The sequence below is a fragment of the Rhinoraja longicauda genome, chromosome 4, assembly GCF_053455715.1.
Source record: "Rhinoraja longicauda isolate Sanriku21f chromosome 4, sRhiLon1.1, whole genome shotgun sequence".
Taxonomy (NCBI): Eukaryota; Metazoa; Chordata; class Chondrichthyes; order Rajiformes; family Arhynchobatidae; genus Rhinoraja; species Rhinoraja longicauda.
In genome coordinates, this window is record NC_135956.1 from 36,745,279 (window position 1) to 36,759,179 (window position 13,901).

The following is a 13,901-nucleotide window of genomic DNA, read 5'->3' on the forward strand; positions in this document are numbered from 1 at the left end:
TTTATTTCGTACATGTTAAAAGACATCAATTAAAAAACAAAAATAAACAACAAAACTCTAGAAGAAATACAAAGAAATACAAAGAATTTCATCCATTACTTAACGTCTTTACATGTGCGAAAAGGAGTAGGAAGAAGTGTGAACTTATTTAATCCTACCCCCATTCCCTAATCAATATTTATCAAGTATTATCTATAATAACTAATACCTAAAATACATATATAACTACATATATACTCACTCACCCCTACAATCATATGAATATACCTATTTACACAATAATGTCTATATTAACTACATCTGATATATATATACACATTAGGCCAATCATATATATACATATACCCGACCATTTACATACAAAATATAAATACAAATATAGTCACCCACCCGTATAATAAGTCAGGCATGTAGTATTAAATTAAGAAAAGGCATTTGAAGATACCAGAAGATAGTTTTGTTTAACCAATTTATTTACCGTCAGGATATTTGACAGGTAGATTGGAGGTGACAGTTTGACGGTCAGGTAAGCGTGGGAATTTCGGGATGTTTCCAAAGACAGTGTAATCTCTTAGACAGGTGCTAGTTTCACAAAAAAAGTAACTTGTATCGACCTGATTCGGCATTGTCATGGTCATTGTCATAGAGTAAAAGAAAATGTTGTCGTTCTGCTACGACTTTGACAGTCGCTGGCAGTTGCCTTAAAAATCGCGTAACTGGAATAAGGGAGTGTGGCTGTGTCACCAGATTAATTCCTGGGATGAGGAGTGATTAAATAGATTAGTTCTACCCCTACTGAAGAATAAAAACTGATCTCCAGGGAAGCATTCAAATTTTTCATGGGGTTTGTCAGGGCAGATACAAGATTGATGTTTCTCCTGAATGGGGTGTCAAACATCAAGGGACAGAGTCTCAAATTAAAGAAAGGTGGCACAGTGGTGCAGCGGTAGAATTGCTGCCTGACAGTGCCAGAGGCCTGGGTTAGATCGTGATGTGGGTGCTGTCTATACAGTATTTGTGCGTACTCCCCTTGATCGCAGGGGTTTTCTCTGGGTGCTTTGGTCTCCTCCCACATTCCAAAGACATGCAGGTTTGTAGGTTAATTGGTTTCTGTAAATTGTCCTCGGTGTGTAGGATAGAGCTCGTGTATGGGTGATTGTTGCTTGGTGTGGATTCGGTGGGCCAAAGGAGCTGTTTCCACACTGTATCTCTAAACTAAACTAAACTAAACTACATTAAACTAAACTACACTAAACTACACTAAACTAAACTAAACTAAACTACACTAAACTAAACTAAACTACACTAAACTACACTAAACTAAACTAAACTAAACTGTCAAATAGTCAGGATTGAGAGGAGGAGAAATCTATTCACCCAGAAGACAATGAATATGTGGAATTCTCTACCAAAATGGGCTGTGGAGGTGCAGTCACTGTGTAAGTTCAAGACAGCGAACAATAGATTTTTATAGATATTAAAGGAATCAAGGGGTATAGAGTTAATACAGTAAAGTGATGCTGAGATATAAAAAACGTACTCATGGTCTTACTGAATGGCAACTGAGCTTGAAATCCAAATGGTATTAACTATTACTATATCTACTCTTTTATGTTGTTACATTTATGCTCTGTGGGTTTTTGTATCTCTCCAAATCACATTGTGGTTGAAAACTGATGGTTGTCCACAATGCGTTACAGGAGCAGAATTAGGCCATTTAGCCCATCATGTCTACTCCACCATGCAATTATGGCTGATCTATCTTTCCCTCTCAACTCTATTCTCCTTCCTTCTCCCTAAGGAGACTGTTGGAGATTCTGAATGGTGAACTGAGTTTACTGAGTTTGTGGAAGTGACCAAAGACAAATTATACTTAATGTTAAGACTCTTTGTACAGTACCATTCAGCATTAAGACCCATTAACAAGCTCAACAGTGGTTAATAAGTAGTTAGCATGAAAATAATGAAAGAGCATTAGAGCTAATAAGCACTTTTCCCGAGACCAGAAAGCCATTATGCACTCAGACCACACGCTGAAGCTGTTAGCAACAGCTTCTCATTTTCTGCCTCATTTGGCAGCACGTCTTTTATGCACCCAAGCAACGAAAAACATAGCTGAACAACCAAACACTTAAAATAATTACATTGTTGATTATTTACGTGAATGCTAATTAGCCAAAAGGATGGAATTTTTGGGGGATTTTGATAGACTTCTGCTGTAACTAGAATGAATGGAGGTGACCCCTTTGAAAAAAGTTGGGATCCCTTGGCAGTTGGCCCAACATCTTTGGCAAGGTCCAGCATACTACCTGTTGTACTTGTGATTGACTTGATTGTACTCAAGTCCAGTATGATTTTAGATTTAGATTTAGATTTATAGATACAGCGCGGAAACAGGCCCTTCGGCCCACCGGGTCCGCGCCGCCCAGCGATCCCTGCACATCAACACTATCCTACACACACTAGGGACAATTTTTACATTTTGCCCAGACAATTAACCTACATACCTGCACATCTTTGGAGTGTGGGAGGAAACCGAAGATCTCGGAGAAAACCCACGCAGGTCACGGGGAGAACGTACAAACTCCGTACAGACGCCGACTGTAGTCAGGATCGAACCTGAGTCTCCGGCGCTGCATTCGCTATAAGGCAGCAACTCTAACGCTGCGCCACCGTGCCTGTTTAGTTGGACAGCATACAAAACAAAAGCTTTTCACTATACCTCAGCACATGTGACAATAATAAACCAATACCAATAGTAATACATGGAGAAAAGCACAGTTTTCCATGTCTCCTTCAGTGGGAAAAATATCAGCAATATGTTAAAAAAAGAGTTTGGAATGTAACAGTATGTATATGAGCAAGCAGAAATTCAAAGGAGATTGAAATGTCTATGTTAAAAATGAATATACATTTTTATATTGAGCACCATTGCATTATAATTCATAAAATGAAGTGTCCAACACAACCAAGGAAGTACAGGCTCCATATGACAAACTGTCAATGCAAGTTGTTGCATGTAACTGAATTCTCAGTTCAACATCAGGGCAGCACAGTGGCACAGCGGTGGAACTGCTGCCTTACAGGGCCGGGGACCCGGGTTCAATTCTCTTTACAGGTGCAGGAAGGAACTGCAGATGCAGGGTAACACTGAAGATAGACACAAAACGCTGGAGTAATTCAGTGGAACAGGCAGCATCTCTGGATAGAAGGAATCCTTCTATAAAGAGATGCTGCCTGTCCTACTGAGATACTCCAGCATTCTGTGTCTATCTACTGACTACAGGTGCTATCTGCACAGAGTTTGCACGTTCTCCCTGAGACCGCATGTGTTTTCTCTAAGTTCCGTTTTCCTCCCACATCCCAAAGACGTGCGGGCTTGTAGGTTGATTGGCTTCTGTAAGTTGCACCTAGTGCATAGGATGCAAAACTGGGGTAACATAGAACTAGGGCACGGGTGATCGTTGGTCGGCGTGGACTCAGTGGGCCGAAGAGCCTGTTTCCATACTGTATCTCAAAGCTAAACTAATCAGTTTCAATTGGTTGGTCAACAAGTGCTTTTAACATAGCAGCAAAAAAAAAGGTTACTGCACTTCTGTGTCATTGAGAAGAGATCATCTCACAGTTTTCTAGACACAATTTTGAGTCAGATGCAGTAACAGCCGGAAAATCTGAAGGCACTGGAAGAATTCAAGAGTCAAGAGTATTTTATTGTCATATGTCTCAGATAGAACAATTCAATTCTTACTTGCTGCAGCACAACAGAATATGTAAACAAAGTACACTGTAAACAATATGATAAACGAGAGAAGAAAAAAGTTCAGTGTGAATATTTACACATAATCACAAGCACACACACACATATATATATATACATATATATATATACACACACACATACACATAATAATAATAATAATAATGCATTACATTTATATAGCGCTTTTCATACACTCAAAGACACTTTACAGGGACTTAAAGAACATAGGGAAGTGAATAAATAGATAAATAAGCAAACGAACAGAGAAAGGAGACAGAAGGTGAGGTGACCTTCAGTGGTTGAAGGCAGTACTGAACAGGTGAGACTTCAGTGATGTTTTGAATGTGGTGAGTGAGGAGGAGTCTCTGACGGTTTGGGGTAGTGAGTTCCATAGGGTGGGAGCAGCGATGGAGAAAGCCCTGTCCCCCCAGGATCTGAGTTTGGTCCGGATGGGGGGGGATAGGAGATTGGCAGCAGCAGAGCGGAGGGTGCAGGTGGGAGTGTGCCTGTGGAGGAGGTCAGTCAGGTAGGATGGGGCCAGGTTATGGAGGGCTTTGTAGGTCATGAGGAGGATTTTGTACTGGATTCTCTGGGGGATGGGGAGCCAGCGGAGTTTGTAAAGGACGGGGGTGATATGGTCACGGATCGGGGTGTGGGTGAGTAGACGGGCAGCGGAGTTTTGAATGTATTGAAGTTTACTGATGATTTTTGAGGGTGCGCCATAGAGCTGTTGCAGTAGCCCAGACGGGAGGTGATGAAGGCGTGGATGAGGGTTTCTGCAGCTGTGGAGGAGAGGGATGGACGGAGACGGGCAATGTTTTTGAGGTGGAAGAAGGCTGTCTTTGTGATGTGTTTGATGTGTTTGTCGAAGGAGAGGGTTTGATCAAAGATGATTCCAAGATTCCGGATGTGAGGGGAGGTGGATACTGGGAGACCATCAATATTGAGGATGAAGTTTTGGGTGGATTTGGTGAGCGTTTTTGGACCAATGATGATGATTTCAGATTTGTTGCAGTTGAGTTTGAGGAACTTTGATTGAAGCCAAGATTTTATTTCAGTGATGCAGTTTGTCAGTGTAGAGTGTGTGGTGGTGGAGATTGACTTGGTGGAGATGAGGAGCTGGATATCATCGGCGAAGCAGTGGAAGTTGAGACCATGACGGCGGATTAATTGACCAAGGTAGAGGATGAAGAGGAGGGGGCCAAGGACTGAGCCTTGGGGGACACCTTGGGGGAGGGGAGCGGTGGGGGATTTACAGTTGTTAATGGAGATGAACTGGTGCCTGTCAGAGAGGTAAGATTTGAACCAGGATAGGGCTGTGCCGGTGATGTTAAAGGAGGTTTCAAGTCGGGTGAGGAGAATGGAGTGATTTATGGTGTCAAAGGCGGCGCTGAGGTCAAGTAGGATGAGGATGTTGAGGTTGCCAGCGTCGGAGGAGAGGAAAAGGTCGTTTGTGATTTTGAGGAGCGCAGTTTCAGTACAGTGGTTGGAGCGGAATCCGGATTGGAAAGTTTCATACAGGTTATTGGTAGAGAGGTGGTATTTGAGTTGGGAAGCTACAGCACGTTCCAAAACATTGGACAGAAAGGGTAGGTTGGAGATTGGTCTGAAGTTGTTTGGGGTGTCAGGGTCGAGACCAGGTTTTTTCATAATAATAATAATAATAATAATAATAATAATAATAATAATAATAATAATAATAATAATTTAAAAAATATATATATATAATAATAGTCTATTGTAGTTCAGAGCTTATTTGAGGTTGTAGTGTTTAAAAGCCTGATGGCTGCAGGAAAGAAACTGTTCCTGAATCTGGACGTTACAGTTTTCAGGCTCCTGTACTTTCCTTCCGATGGCAGTGGTGAAATGAGTGTGTGGCCAGCATGGTGTGGGTCTCTGATGTTGCTGGCTGGCTTTTTGAGGCAGCGACTCCGATAAATCCCTTTGATGGTGGGGAGGTCAGAGCTGGTGATGGACTGGGCAGTGTTCACAATGTTTTGCAGACTTTTCCGCTCCTGGGCGTTCAAGTTGCAGAACCAGGCCATGATGCAAACAGTCAATATGCTCTCTACTGTACACCTGTAGAAGTGCAATAGAATCTTCTCTGACATACCAAATCTCCTTAATCTTCTCAGGAAGTAGAGCCATTGATGTGCTTTATTTATAATTACATCAGTGTTTTAGGTCCAGGAAAGATCTTTGGAAATATGCACGCCCAGGAATTTGAAGTTTTTGACTCTCTCCACCATCATTTTGTTGATATAAACAGGATTATGGGTCCTCATCCTTCCTCTTCCACAGTCCACAATCAGTTCATTGGTTTTACTGATATTGAGAGCTAGGTTGTTGTGCTGGCACCAGTTGATCAATCGGTCGATCTCACTTCTATACTCTGAATCATCACCATCTGTAATTCGTCCAACAACGGTGGTGTCATCGGCAAACCTGAAGATGGAGTTCGCACTATGTCCGGCTACACCATCATGAGTCGAGTGAGTAGAACAGGGGGCTGAGCACGCAGCCTTGAGGTGCTCCCATACTGATTGTTAATGAGGAAGAAGTATTTCTGCCAATTCGAACAGACTGTGGTCTGTGGATGAGGAAGTCGAGGATCCAATTGCAGAGGGATGCGCAGAGATCCAGTTCATGAGCTTGGTAACCAGCTTAGAGGGGATGATGGTATTGAACGCCAAGCTGTAGTCTATAAACAACAGCCTGACGCAAGTGTTTTTATTGTCCAAGTGGTCCAGTGCGGAGTAAAGAGCCATTGAGATCGTATCCTCCGTTGACCTGTTGTGACGGTAGGCAAACTGTAGTGGGTCGATGTTCTTGTTGAGGTAGGAGTTGATATGCACCATAACCAACCTCTCAAAGCACTTCATCACCACAGACGTTAGTGCCACTGGTTGATAGTTGTTGAGGCACGTCGCCTTACTCTTCTTGGGCACCGATATTATTGATGCCCTCTTAAACCAAGTGGAAACCTCAGACCGCAGTAGTGAGAGGTTGAAAATGTCCGCAAAAACCCAGCCAATTGGTCTGCACGGGTTTTGAGAACTCAACCAGGTATACCATCAGGTCCAGATGCTTTCCGAGGGTTCACCCCCAGAAGGATCTTCTGACGTCGGCCTCTGTGACTGGGACTGTAATACCATCAGGACGTGTGGGGGTTCGGAAAAGCACATCAGTGTTCTCCCTATCAAAGCGTGCGTAGAATGCATTGAGCTCGTCAGGGAGCGATGCTTCGCTGTCGCTTGAGCTGCATCCTGGTTTCACCTTGTAGAAGGTGATGGCATTCAAGCCCTGCCACAGTTGCCGAACATCCGCCCCATCCTCCAGCTTTGAGCAGATGTCCCTTTCGGCCTCTTTGATGGCCTTGTCAAGGTCGTATCAGGACTTCTTAGAGACCTCTGGGTCACCAGACCTGAATGCCCAGGATCTGGCCCTCGGTAGAATGCGGATCTCCTGGTTCATCCAAGGCTTCTGGTTAGGAAACACTCGGAAGGTCTTTGTAGAAACACAGTCCTCCACACATTTCCTTGTGAAGTCTGTAATGACTGTGTTGTATTCATTCAGGTCTGTTGCCGAGTCTTTGAACATTGCCCAGTCTACTGACTTCAAGTAGTCTTGTAGTTGTTCCTCTGCCTCCCCAGACCAGCTCTGTGCAGTCCTCACCTCTGGGGGGGCTCTTCAGTTGCTGCCTGTCTGCAGGAAGAAGCAGCACCGCTGAATGGTCGGATTTCCCGCAGTGAGGGCGAGGGATAGAGCGATAGGCATCCTTGGTGGTTGTATAGCAGTGGTCAAGGGTGTTTAATCCTCTGGTGCTGCAGGCGACATGTTGGTGGTAGTTTTGAGAGTGATTTTTCCAGGTTGGCTTTGTTGAAGTCCCCGGCTCTTGTGGTAAAGGCTTCGCGGTACGCTGTCTGGTGCTTGTTGACCGCGGCATGCAGCTCCTCCAATGTTACACGGACGTCTGCCTGGGGTGGGATGTAGACCACAGTCAGGGTGATGGAGGTGAATTCCCTCGGGAGGTAGAAGGGGCGGCACTTCACCGCCAGATGTTACAGGTGCGGAGAGCAGAAGTTAGACAGAACTGCCATGTCTGAGCACCACAAAGAGTTGAGCATGATGCAGACTCCCCCACCTCTCCCTTTCCCAGGTGCCTGCGTACGGTCCATACGATGGATGGAGAAACCTTCAGGCTGGACGGCTGAGTCTGGGGAGCTGGGGGTGAGCCATGTCTCTGTGAAACAGAACACAGAGCATTCCCTCAGCTCCCTTTGGTAAAGTAGCCTTGACCTTAAGTCCTCCACTTTATTTTCCAGTGATTGTACATTGGGTAGTAGGATGGTGGTGAGAAGGTGTCGTAGCCCCCTTCGCTTCAGTCTGACTTGTGGTCCTGCCCGCCGGCCACGTTTCTGGACACCATGGAGGCCTTTCCGTTGTTTGCAGGTACAGTTCTTACTGTTCCTGCGATCCTCTGCCAGGTTGGGGATTCCTCCTGCGATGGAGAATTCCTTTACAGTCGGCAGCTCCGTTGCTGCCGGGAGATCACAATAGCACTAATGCGCTTAAATGCATTAGCAGCTTGTCAGTTGCATCACTGGTTTCTGCTCTTTCTTCTATACAGGTAAGTTGAGAACTACTATATTTGATGATTTTCTGCTGTGCCACTGGCAACATGTCGCCACAGACAGGCGCCATCTTCCTCAAGCTCCATGCACTATTTATATATTCCTGGCATTTTAACGGGAGAAACAAGGCAAGAGAAATGTCATCTCATTCTTGAGATTCTCCAGAGGGATTCATTACAGCACAGCTGGATGGAATGAAGAATCATTAGGATTCACATCATCTTTCTCAACCTATTACATAATCTGAGGTAGTGTCTCTTAACACACAATGGTAGTTATGATTTGTTTTTATGTATGGTTTCCATTACAGATGCACATTGATACAAGGTAAGGGATTGTATTTATGTTCTGCTATTTTGCTTACAATGACTACAAGAAGACATTCCACAGTCTTCATTTAAATGTAAATGTAAGAAAAGGAAAGCTGCTGGAGGACTCTCCAGGGGAGGGGGAGTGGTGGATGGGAAGCATCTGTGGAGGGAGATGGACAGTCAGTGCCTAGAGTTAAGGCCATTCAACTAGACTGAAAGAATAGAGGGAAGGTAGCCAGTATAAAGTTGTGGGGAAGAGGGATGGAAAGGGAGTTAAATACAAGAATACAGTTGATTAGCGGTTGTTGGCAGGTGAGAGCCAGGTGGTGGAGGGAAGGCTGGAGATAGTGACAGAGGCTGTTAAGTGGAGAAAAATTTGATGGTGTAGATCCAAATTGATTATTTGTCTACCATCGCTCAATCTAACTATTCAAGAGATGAAGTCAATGGCCATCCCTCAGAATTGCTCCTGGTGAGAATCATAGTTATTGAGTCATAGAGCTAAACAGCACAGAAACTGCCCCCTCAACCCAATTTATAAATGCTGACCAAGATGCCATTTAAATCTGAAGAAGGGTCTAAATCTGAAATGTCACCCATTCCTTTTCTTCAGAGATGTTGCCTGTCCCGCTGAGCTTTACTCCATCATTTTATGTCTATCGGTTTAAACCAGCATCTGCAGTTCCTTCCTGGCCGCATAAGCCAGTCCCACTTGTCTGTGTTTGGCCCATACTGTAAATCTCTCAACCTTTCTGTCCAAATGTCTTTTAAATGCTTTTATAGTACCTGGCTCAACTACCTCCTCTGGCAGCTCATTCCATATATCTTGAGTGAAAATATTGCTCATCAGGTTTCTTTTAAATCTTTCTCCTCCCGCCTTAAACCTCTGTCCTCTAGTTCTTGTGCATTTACCCTATCCATTCCCCTCATGATTTTATACACCTCCGTGGGATCACCCCTCAACCTCCTGTGCTTCAAGAAATAAAGTCTTAGATTGCCCAATCTCTTCCTGTAGCTCAGGGCCTTGAGTCCTGGTAACAGGAATTCCTTAACGGTACATTAACTATTTCACCCTTCACCAGTGCTAGGGTCTTGGCAAGCAGTTGCACCATTTTCAACTTTTATTTTTAGATGCAAAAGTATTTTTAGATATAAAACCATGAGGGGAACAGATCGGGTTGACGCACAGAGCCTCTTGCCCAGAGTAGGGGAATCAAGAATCAGAGGACATAGGTTTAAGGTGAGGTGGGGAAATAGGAATCTGAAGGGAAACTGTTTCACACAAAGGGTGTTGGGTGTATGGGTTGAGCTGCCAGAAGAGGTCATTGAGGCAGGACCTATTGCAACGTTTAAGAAACTGTTAGACAGGTACATGGTAGGACAGGTTAAGAGGGATAAGGGCCAAATGCAAGCAGGTGGGACTAGTGTAGATGGACACGTTCACAAGTTGTAGTAGAATTAGACCATTCGGCCCACTCTGCCATTCAATCATGGCTGATCTCTGCCTCCTAATCCCATTTTCCTGTCTTCTCCCCATAACCCTTGACACATGTTGGTCAGTGTGGGCAAGTTGGGGCAGAGGGCCTGTTTCCATGCTCTATGACTCCATATGCAGCTACTGCATACTTCTGAATAATTTTTTTTAAATGAATGGAAACATTTAATTATGCTTCAAGATGGCGGCGCGCACGGACGCAGCGGCTCACAGCTCTCCCTTTCGGTGCGTTTTATGTGTGTTATCTGTGTTATGTCTGTTAGTCAATTTTAGTCATGCAAATCAGGCAAATCAGGCAAATCCTACTTACAACCGCAAGGATCTTCTGATCATAGGATTCCAGTGCAATCGGGACCTTATGCGCGAATTTCCACACCCGCAAAATATACCGGAAGAGATAGCCAGGACACCGGGCTCTCCGTGGATAGTTGTCGGCGCGAACAGGCGTCGCAGGCGGAGGCGAAACAGGAAGCAAAAGCGAGGACGCCGGTCCGGTATACTTGCCAAGCTAAAGAGACAGCCACACAAACCACCGCTACCCAGCATGTTTCTCACCAACGCCAGATCCATCATCAACAAAATGGACGAACTAAAACTACAGATATCAGCAAACAAACTCGTGGAGGACTGTTGCATTCTCTTAGTAACAGAGACATGGCTTCATCCACTTATCCCAGATGGAGCCATTGAGCTAGCCGGGCGTACAGCGTTTCGTTGGGACAGAAACATCGACTCCGGTAAGAGCAAGGGGGGGGGAGGGGGTTATGCATTTACGTGCACAACAACTGGTGCACTAACATCCAAATCATGGATAGCCATTGTTCTCCTGATCTGGAGTCCCTAACAGTTAAATGCAGGCCTTTTTACCTTCCTCGTGAATTTACAGGGGTTATAGTAACAGCAGTCTACATCCCACCGAATGCTAACGCTAGCACAGCTTTAGGCTACCTGCTCGGTGCAATAAACTCACAACAGAGCACATATCCAGAAGCAGCCCACATCATAGCTGGGGACTTCAATCATGCAGACCTAAAGTCAGTTCTCCCGAAACTTGAACAACACATAAGATGTGCTACCAGGGGGAAAAACACACTAGACAAGGTTTATTCAAATATTAAGAAGGGTTTCAGGTCAGCACCACTACCACACCTGGGGCAGTCAGATCACCAGTCCATATTCTTAACTCCAGCATACACCCCACTCAGGAGGAAAGCTCCAGTCACCATAAAGACTGTTAAGACATGGCCTGAAGGAGCTTCCTCGCAGCTGCAGGATTGCTTTGAAAGGACCAACTGGGATATTTTTGAGGATCAGGACTTAGAGGAGTATACATCAACTGTACTCTGCTACATCCAAAACTGTGTTGACAATGTCACCGTCGACAAACGTATCCGGTTGTATCCCAATCAGAAGCCCTGGATGACAAAGGATGTCAGGTCTCTCCTCAAGGACCGTAACACCGCCTTCAGGTCTAGTGATAGAGCTCTATACAGTGCTGCTAGAACCAACCTGAAGAGAGGCATCAAGGATGCCAAAGCGTCCTACAAGAGGAAGATTGAGGACCACTTTACCAACAATGACCCACGGCGGGTATGGCAAGGCATCCAGCACATCATCAACTACAAGACCAGCAACCGCACGACTGCCGACGGCGATGCCTCGCTGGCAGAGGAACTTAACTGTTTCTTTGCTCGTTTCGAGGTGAAAGCTGCAGTGGCAGACATAACACCCTCTCCAGCACCTGACAGCAACACCTTCACTGTGCAGGAGTATGATGTTAAGCGCGTGCTCAGAGCAGTGAATCCCAGGAAAGCTGCAGGCCCCGATGGTGTGACGGGCAGAGTGCTGAGGGAATGTGCAGACCAATTATCTGAGGTCTTCACAAAAATCTTCAACCTGTCCCTTTTAAAATCCACCATCCCTCCCTGCCTGAAGTCCGCCACAATCATCCCACTGCCGAAAAAGTCTGTCATCAGCGGCCTTAACGACTATCGTCCGGTAGCACTCACACCGGTCATCACAAAGTGCTTCGAGAGACTGGTCCTGCAGCACATCAAAGCCAGCCTCCCACCCACCTTCGACCCACACCAGTTTGCCTACAGAGCAAATAGGTCTACAGGGGATGCCATCGACACTGCTCTTCACACTGCACTGACCCACCTTGAACACCAGGGGAGCTATGTGAGGATGCTCTTCCTCGACTTCAACTCTGCCTTTAACACGGTCATCCCGAGCAGACTGGTCACCAAACTTTCTGACCATGGATTTTCCCAAACCATCTGCCAATGGATCAAGGACTTCCTGACCAACCGCCCCCAGACCGTCAAAATAGGCCCTCACCTCTCCTCCACCATTACACTGAGCACCGGCTCACCACAGGGCTGTGTGTTGAGCCCCATCCTTTACTCCCTCTACACTCACGACTGCGCCCCCACCCATCCCACCAACACCATCATCAAGTTCGCGGATGACACGACTGTGGTTGGACTCATCTCAGAAGGAGATGAGACAGCCTATAGGGATGAAATCCAAAGGCTGGCAGCATGGTGTTCAGTGAACAATCTTGTCCTGAACTCCTCCAAAACAAAGGAACTTATAATTGACTTCAGGAAAACCAGTGTAGAATACGACCCACTCTACATCAATGGGGTCTGTGTGGAAAGGGTACCCGCTTTCAGGTTCCTGGGTACGCACATCGCAGAGGATCTTACCTGGTCTACCAACACCATCACCACAGTAAAGAAGGCACAGCAGAGACTCCACTTCCTGAGGATCCTCAGGAAAACCAACCTGCAGGAGAAGCTCATGATGTCCTTCTATCGCTGCTCCATCGAGAGTGTGCTGGCATACTGTATAACCACATGGTATGCCAGCTGCTCAGAAAAGGACAGGAAGGCCCTTCAGAGGGTCAGCACAACGGCCCAGAAGATCATCGGCTGCTCACTGCCCTCCCTGGAGCACCTGTTCAGCCTACGCTGCCTCAGTAGAGCAGGCAAAATAATAAAAGATCCATCCCACCCCGGCCACCGTCTGTTTGTTCATCTGCCCTCTGGTCGACGTTTCAGGTCGATCAAATCCCGAACAAACAGACTTAAGAACAGTTTTTACCCCAGGGCCATACGAGAACTGAACACTACCTTCTGCACTACGCAACACTGTTAAAAAATCTTTGTACTTAATATAATTGTATTTATTTGTTTTTGCATTTATTGCATATATGTTTGTACGCACCGTCAGGATTGGCTATTTTTTAATTTCGTTGTACTCGTTGCAATGACAATAAATGAATATTATTATTATTATTATTATTATTATTAATTTTATCACTAAAATTTAAAACCTTTACGAATATTCAAAGATCCAAAGCCTTGGCCATGGTTTTAATTCCTAAGGAACCAACAGAATCTTGATACAGCTTGTTTAATGTATACTGCTATCAGAGGTAAACACTCTATTCAGTCAAACTATTACTTTGTGATATGTACAAGCTTTGACTTTATATCTAAGCTGTAATCTCCCCAACTAAGCTGCAAAAATGTGAAAAATGACAAATTTGCTTTTTAGCTTATTAAACAGAAAAAAAAGCAATTACCACATACAGTTTAATCCGGGTTTCCAGACTGCCTTTCTTCAGCGCTAATTAAACGCTTTGTTAAACAGTCAAATGCTGAAGAAGCAATTCATTATTCAGGTTTCCTGAT